The sequence below is a fragment of the Setaria viridis genome, chromosome 5, assembly GCF_005286985.2.
Source record: "Setaria viridis chromosome 5, Setaria_viridis_v4.0, whole genome shotgun sequence".
NCBI lineage: Eukaryota > Viridiplantae > Streptophyta > Magnoliopsida > Poales > Poaceae > Setaria > Setaria viridis.
Window position 1 is genome coordinate 21,839,316 of NC_048267.2, and position 8,848 is coordinate 21,848,163.

Below are 8,848 nucleotides of genomic sequence, written 5' to 3' on the forward strand. Positions count from 1 at the left end.
CGGCGGGAGAAACCTGCAAGGCCAAGAAAGCTTCGAATTTGTGTGACCGTCGTCGGTGTAGGCCACGCCCAAATGGCATCGATCTTGCTACTATCCACCTCAATGCCCTGTGGAGTAACAACATAGCCAAGAAACGAGACACGTTGTGTGCAAAACATACATTTTTCCAGGTTAGCAAATAAATGGGCCGCACGCAACGCATCAAAAACAGCACGCAAATGATCTAAATGCTCTTCCATAGACTTGCTGTAAATGAGGATATCATCAAAATAGACAACTACAAATAATCCTATGAAGGGCCTTAGAACTTCATTCATCAAACGCATAAATGTGCTGGGAGCATTTGTCAAACCAAACGGCATAACCAACCATTCATATAACTCAAATTTCGTTTTAAAAGCCGTTTTCCATTCATCACCTAATTTCATGCAAATCTGATGGTAGCCACTACGCAAATCAATCTTAGTGAAAATAATGGCACCACTAAGCTCATCTAGCATATCATCAAGGCATGGTATAGGGTATCGGTAGCGAATGGTAATGTTATTAATAGCACGACAGTCTACACACATACGCCATGAGCCATCTTTCTTTGGAACAAGTAACACGGGAACGGAGCAAGGGCTAAAAGACTCATGAATATAACCCTTGTCAAGCAACGCCTGTACCTGGCGCTGGATTTCCTTCATCTCATCCGGATTTGTACGGTACAGTGCGCGGTTCGGAAGCTGTGCGCCGGGAATGAGGTCGATCTAGTTCTCAATGCCACGAAGTGGTGGGAGTCCCGGTGGAAAATCTTTTGGAAAGACATCAGCGTACTCCTGCAAAATGTTAGCAACCGCAGGGGGAATATCCAAAGATGGTGCATCATCAAGTGAAACGAGCACACTAGAGCATATAAGGGCATAGCATGGCAAAGGAGCATCGCCTAACTCATCAAAATCAGCACGCGTAGCAAGCAAAACAGGAGCATTCAACTTGATTTCAGAATTAACAGATGTCGATGCGTCAAGTTTTTTAGCAGTTTTAGCAGCTCTAACAAGATCATTTTTAAGAATTTGTTCAGGTGTCATTGGATGTATAATTATTTTCTAACCCTTAAACATGAAAGAATAGTGATTTGAACGACCATGATGCAAGCTATCAATATCATATTGCCAAGGTCGCCCAAGTAACAAAGAGCATGCTTCCATGGGAATAACATCACAATCGACAAAATCAGAATAAGCACCCATGGAGAAAGGAACACGGACTGATCGAGTAATTCTAATTTTCCCACCATCATTAAGCCATTGAATGTGATATGGATTTGGATGCTTACGAGTGGGTAAAGACAACTTTTCAACCAGCGTGGTACTCGCCAAATTGTTGCAGCTGCCGCTGTCGATGATGATGCGAATCGACCGCTCCTGCACAACACCCTTGGTATGGAAAAGAGTGTGTCGCTGATTCTTCTCGGACGGGGCGACCTGTGTACTAAGAACACGCTGCACAACAAGACTATCATACCTATCGGCGTCGCCCGGGTTGACATGTACCTCCATAGCTGCATGGTCAGTGGCAAGCATCGCATGTCGAGTATCTTTAGAATCACTAGCGGAAGAGTACTCACCATCGTCGCGAAGAAGCAAAGTGCGCTTGTTCGGACAGTCCCGAAACACGTGGCCAAATCCTTTGCAACGATGACACTGAATATCCCGTGTATGGCCTGTGGGAGGGACGGCGCCTATGGAAGGGGCAGCGCTTGCAGGTTTGGCCATTCTCTCGCGCGGTGTAGTGGTGGCCGTGGGTGGCGCAGGGAGAGCGGGTGCGGAGTTGGATGTCGAGCTTCTTCCTGCAAAAGAGTTAGAATATGTCTTCGAGCGGCGTCCCTGCACTTCACGTTCAGCTTTGCAAGCATATTCAAATAATGTTGTCATATCTGTGTAGTCCTTATAATCAAGTATATCCTGAATTTCGCGGTTCAAACCACCACGAAAACGTGCCATAGCAGCGTCGTTTTCGTCCAATAACCCACAACGAATCATGCCTATTTGTAATTCCTAGAAATATTCCTCAACAGATTTGGAACCTTGCTGAAAACGTTGCATTTTATTAAGCAAATCTCGGGCATAATAAGAAGGCACAAATCTATGGCGCATAGCAGCTTTTAATTGATCCCAAGTGGTTGGAATGGTATTGGGATGTTTGTGTTTATATTCACGCCACCAAATTAAAGCAAAATCAGTAAATTCACTAATAGCAGCTTTAACTTGAGAATTAGCAAGAATATCATGGCATGAAAATTTCTGTTCAACTTCTAATTCCCAATCAAGATATGCAGCAGGATCATATTTGCCATTAAAAGGTGGAATTTTAAATTTAATCTTGGAAAAGGAATCATTACCAGGACGGCGTGGCACGCGGCGGGCACGGCCTCGGCGGTCGCCATCGTCCTGTTCCGAGTCACCACCATAACCCTGCTGCAACTCTGTGACTGTGGTGTGCAATGCATCAAGGCGTGCCACAACTGTGTCGAGTGTGGCCTTAGCGGCCGTCTGTGCAAGGTCTAGCTGATCGCACCGCTCGGTCGTCGAGGAGATCGTCGAGTCCAGCCGTTCATGAACCGTCTGAATGTCCGTGAAAAGCCCTTCAACTTGTGCCCGTTAGCGCAAAGACAAGAACAAAACCGACGACAAAATAGGGGTGCAACGGCTCACAAGGCGCTCACACTAGTGCTGTTATCAAATTCTTATCCGTTCTTACCACGCACACAGGGGTGAACTGCAACCAACCGGTGGACCTCGTGAAAGATTGGAGGAGCGATTGCCTGGAGAAACAAAATCTGCTCGTCGTAGAACTATGTGGAGTTTTGGGAAGGCTGCACTCAAATGAAGGATTAGCACAATCAAACAATAATGCAAAGTTGAAATATAGTGCCAAACACGTAACAAGAGTTGCTGGTAACAAGGGAAACCGAAAGAACAGAGGCAAAGAAACGGCCAAGGTGGAGAGGGCGCACCTCGTTTGTTTTTCTGTTTTTTTTGCAGGGTGCCCCAAAACTAATAATATGAACACAGAGGATCTCAAACAGCAAATTGCGGCACACACTTTTTCCGAAAGTACAGGGGTATTCCGGTAAAAAAAGAGAGATACGGATATGAAAAGCTGGCACTTCCGTGGGGAAGGGCGCGGTATGCGTGGGGGGGTGTGGAGTTGCCCCGGAGGGTCGTGACCCAAGGGGGTTCACGGCGCGCGCAAAGGAAGTTTCCACCGAAACAAAACCGGATCACCTTCCTTCTCCCTGTTGGATTTTTTTCCTTCTTTCCTTTTTTTTTTGCACTTTCCTTTTTTTTATTGCTTTCTATCTTTTTTTTGGACAGGGGAGGGGGCGATCGGAGGGGTGGGATGGCGCGGCGCGGTTGTCGCGAGGGGGGGCGGTGGGCGCGGTGTGGTAGGATTGGCGAGCAGCGGAACGGCGGCGGCAAAAACTAGGGTTAGAAGAAAAACAAGAAACAAGAGATTAAACACAAGTAACCAGCAACAATTGAACGAGTAGGTACACAAATTCAACAAAGACACTTATTGAAAGAATGTGCGAGGCTAAACGGTTGCTGGGACAAGGATCTAACCTGAAAAAAATTTGTTTTGGTTTTTGTGGACTGTAGGAAGGGAAAAACACTCGGTAAAACTCACCGATCAACCTGGAAAGCTGATACCACTTGATAGAGTTGGAGTGCCCGATCTTTCGGTGAGTGGAGATAAATTCAACTTGGTGGAAGTAGACCCTCACGATCCGACTACGACGAGCGAACTCGAAGCGCCAATGCAATCGCTGAACCAACTTCCTGTGGTTACCAACCTTGCTAGCGCAAGATCAGCCTGATCACGAAGATCGATTCCTGTTCGCAATCGAAGAACGAACAAGAAAGAGAGGCGAGCAATCTAAATATCACTCGAAGGTGGAGTTCTGAATCACACAAGGACAGCGCGTATTTGCGTGTGTTCGAGAGTAGCTAAAGCTAGACGTAAAACAAAACTCAAGTCGTAAACAAAAGGGACTCCGACTAAATAAAGGGGGCGCGCGCGACCAGGGGGAGGGCCGCGGCTCCCAACCCTAGGCGCCCCACCTGGGCTGCCCTGTTGGGCCATCTTCTTATTCCGCTGGGCCTTCGTTCCTTAACAGCATGATGAAGTTTAATTCTCTCGCACGGGCCCGAGTGATTGGCCCAACTGGATGATCAACTGTAGGCGCCGGAGGTGGAGGAGCAACTGGAGGCGCCTGAGGTGCTGCTGGTGTAGATGTACTCGTGGTGTCCTCATCAACAAGCGTCATGGTTGTTGTTGATCTTCTGACGGAGGTTGTGCACTGAGCGTTCAAGTTCTGGGTGGGGCTCACAATGGTTGCAGCCTCCCAAGGGTCCTTTCCGACTACTTTCTGCCCTATGCTGACTTGGTCTGGGGTTCTCGAGTCTGGGAACCTTGTTTTGACTTGGTTTGGCATCTTCATTGCGACTAGGTCTGGCGCTACTGCCATGATGGGAAGAGGTGCGTCCCACATAGCTGATCGAACTCTGTTGATCGAGTTGTTCATACGCATGTTCCGCTAATAGAGCCAGTTGCCTGGTGTACTTGGTTTGTGGCATTACCCAAGTAATTAGGTCAATGGATGCGACGGTGCCGAGAGGAGTACGGTGTTGACGCGATTGAACTGCTTCAAATGCGTGATCCAAGTTCATGATGGGTAATTCGAATGCAAGGCGGCTGCGGTGATCTGCTCGTGCCGCGTTTCTTGCTCGCCGTTGAGTCCTTTGACTTTCGGTTTCTTCTCATTGCACATTGGTAGTGAGTTCATCCACCGACATGTCGTCTGGATGGTGCTCGCGTCGTGGATATCTTTCTGGTGGCTCCTCGTCATTGCCTTCTTGAGGAGCGATGATGGCGAGTAGTTTCCGCTCCAGAGAGAAACTAACCGAGCTTGACGTGATGATCTCTATGGGTCCATCTTCTTCATAGATTCCGACAGAGGGGTACCATCCTGGTATGGGAGAGTATCAAGGTACACGACAAGACGTGACTCGTCGTCCTTGGCAAGAACGGATGGCTTCATATCGGGCCAGTAGACGAATCCGCCTCGTGGAGTGGATGTGATTACCAGGTCCTGTTGCGGACCTGATAAAGGGATTTCCTCATCCGGATCCAAGTAGTAGTCGAGGTCCTCGATCAAATCCGAGTTGGATTGAGACCTGGACAGGAAAGCTTGATACACAACACTCGAGTTTCGGAGTTTAAACAGGAATCAACTTCTATTGTAGATTGATTCGCACGATGGCTCAAGTGCCAACTCGTGGGAACCAATCCGATGGGTAGGAGAAGTCGAGTTGTACTTGGATTCGTACCTTGAGCCTCGAAAGAGGTTGAAAATTTCGTTGAATTTTTCAACGAAATCCACCAAAGCTTGGCGATAGAGGTTGATGTCGTACTGCTTCTCCTCCGGGGCCGGCGTGATGTGGTGGTGGAAGTTTCTAGCGCCGTCCGCGACGCACACCCAGGGCCCGAAGATGAACGTCGGGCCCGCTTCGAACGTGACGGTGGGCTTGATGATGATTTGAGCCATCGAGTTCGCCGATGGATCTTTGGCGAGAGCCCCTACCTAGCGTGCCAGCTGTCATTATTTAGACCTGGCAACCTACCGAGAGGGTACCGAGGTAGTGTTTTACGCGTGGGGCTCGCCAAGTTAGGAACTCAAAGGTGAACTCGAACACACGATTTAGACAGGTTCAGGCCACTTATGTCGCGTAATACCCTATGTCTTTTGTGTTAGTTGGATTGTATTGATTGAAGTTGTTTGGAGGGGGTCCCTGCCTCACCTTATATTGCTAGAGACATGGTTACAGGTTGGTTGTTTTACAAAGTACTAATCGGATTCGACTAGAGAGTCCCACTTTAATTGCTACGAGTAGTTTCCTAATCCTCGACTAAACCTTGTCCTCCACGTAGATCACGCCGTCCTGCGCTGTAGTCTCCATGTCTGACACGTCTCGGTGTACAACCCCATATCTAGGACTGTCCAAGCCTCCCGGTGGGCCCATAGATGTATGGCTGACACACAGGTTGGAGGAATGAGCGGAGCGGCACAGAAGCCCACGCCCCATGGCCAACACGATGGAGGTAGACGCGGCGACAAGCGCCTGGTCCTTCACCGGCCTCGGGCAGTGCAGAACCGCCATGAGCGGTAAGGAGGATCGCGGTGAGGAGATGCAGCGCCACATGCTCACACCAATGACGGGGACTGCGTATCGGGGCTTGGTTCTTCCATTGGAGGAGCGGCGAACAATGAAACAACTCCGCTGCGGCCCGCTCATGGCCGCCGCCTCTGCTATTCCGCTTCTAGACCCATCGGCGGCTCCGATCCATGTGTTCGCGCTCCTCAAGGATGGAAGTGTGGAGAGGAGCGAGGAGGAGGAGGGCGGGGTAATGCTGATAGGAAGGAAGGACCAAGGGTGGGGGACGGAATCAGCGGGATTGGCTAATCGGATGATGAAATTTCCATGTAGGTGTGCGACGTGGCTGTGCGGGAGGAGAGGGAAAGCTTGATTGATGCGCAGGTACATAGGCGGGTAAGTAATTTCGCTCGGTGAAAAAAGCAGCGTCTAAAAGGCAAAACCATTTTCTAAATAGTTGTTTCACCTCTCTGCAAAACTTTGGTATCCTCCTCAACCTGTCAAGTGGGTCCGTTGTGAGAGATAAGGAGGAATGCATCTAGGTGAGATATGTTTTCAATTGTTTTGGATCTTTATAGTATATATATATAGTATAGATAGTATAGATAGGAAACCTCTATGGCATGAATCAGGTTTGGGCAGCATCCCTACAACGTGATGCAGCCTGCCGGTAGGTCTTGGTGAGCGCATATGGTACGGCCTCATGCTAATATAAAATATTTAAAGGAAAGCAAAATTAAACTCACGCATTTCTTATCTCTTTCACGGCTGAATATTTTCTTTTCGTCTCTTTCCTTTCTTCTACAGCTACTGTGAGACTTGAGGACCTTTAGATCGCCAACTCATGGTTGGATGTGGCATATGAATGAGGGGTTGTTTGCTTCCCAGCCACCATACACCACAAGTTCGGTGGAGGCGCCGCGCACAATCCGTGGCAAAAAGCAACACGGAAAAGCTGGCACTGCCAGTGCTAAATATTTATGGCACCGCCGCAGTTGTGGCTTAGCTAGATATGGCTGGGAAACAAATACACCTTAAGTCGATTTAACCCTTTTACTCCACAGCTTCCTTCCACTGCTACTCCCATTACCTTCATCACTTGTCCGCTTCTTCTCCCCTACGACGAACTCAAAGAGGAACGAGAGGAAAGAAATGAACTTAGGGGTTAAGGAGGGGTCTCTGCTTATCTCCACTAGGTTGGCCATCATCACCCGCTCCATATGTGCCAAGCGTGGCCATGCTAGCAATGCCATGTTACATTGGCGAAAAAGGCGTGCATGAAGGGTTATAAATATCAAGTGTATCACTTAACTTGGGTTATAAATATCAAGTGTATCACTTGTTAAGTTAAGGTGTCAGAAATCCATTTTGCAAGTTCTGGACTGAAGTGGCACGTCGTGATAAGTTCTAGCATTTCGTAATGTTTTATTGCATGAAGGGGTACAAACTTTTTTCAGGGAATACTGAGCGCATTTCATAGTGTTTTATGGCACTATCGTAGTACTCCGACATCTCTTTGGAACGATCGATGTAGCTGCTAGCACAACCGCCATCTATTAGCTGTTTGGAACTTTGGATAGTTTACTGTTTATAAATTAATTAATATTGTCATTCACCGTGCTATACTTATATGGTGGAACATGAGCTTCCCTTCTTTCATGCATTCGTCACCTTAGTGTATACAGAATTACAGATCAATACAACCATCCGATCAATTGCATCAAATGGCATCAGTTGGTTTAGTGCCATGTCCTCCTTTGAATTATCGATGCAAATGTGGCCTCTAATCATCACCACATCTCCTAATTAATGGGATTACACCTCTATCACCATCATCTAATTAACATGCAAAAAATATGCATTCATGTGCACTCACGATTATGGAATGTGGTAATATTTAGATATATATTTGTCTTGAAATAGCCATGTTAATTTTAAACTACATATTTGCTCAAATATATACTTATTTATAAGCTATTGGGCAAAAAATTGGTTGCTTGAATATCTGAGATCCAACGGTGCGTGCATCTAGCCGCTCTAAAGGGAGCCATGCTTTTATGCCCAGGAAAGGACACATTGCCAGGCAGATCCTCCAACCCATGAGGCAAAATAGATGTGGCGATGCTAAAGATGCTTGATCAGGATCTCCACCCATTGTTTTTGAAAGAGTTTGATATTGCTGTTTTTCTGTCTTCTGATGACTATGCCAACATTCAAATCGTGACATCATTTCCACCAAACAGGGTTTCCGTCATAGTACATAGCTCGGTATTGTAGAATTATGATGTCAAAGAAAAATTTTGAGGTAGTTTAGCAACCAATAAAGATGGCCCGTTTTTCAATATTGTTTTGCAAGCAAGGGTTTACTCTTTGCATAACCATACTGGAGCAAATAAAATGTGCATTTACTTTGGAAATAAGTAGTTTAGAATGTAGGATACTATCGAATAAAGATGCTCTATTTTCTAATATAGGATCCAGTGCATAGTGGTTTGCAAGCAAGTGTTTATTACTCGAATAATCGTAGCGGAATTAAAAAAATGTACATTGATTTTTTGCATCAAGCGTATTTACTTGCGTATCTATGACATTAAACATGACATGATTTACACATTGATATCTCCGATAACTCCTATATCTCTACC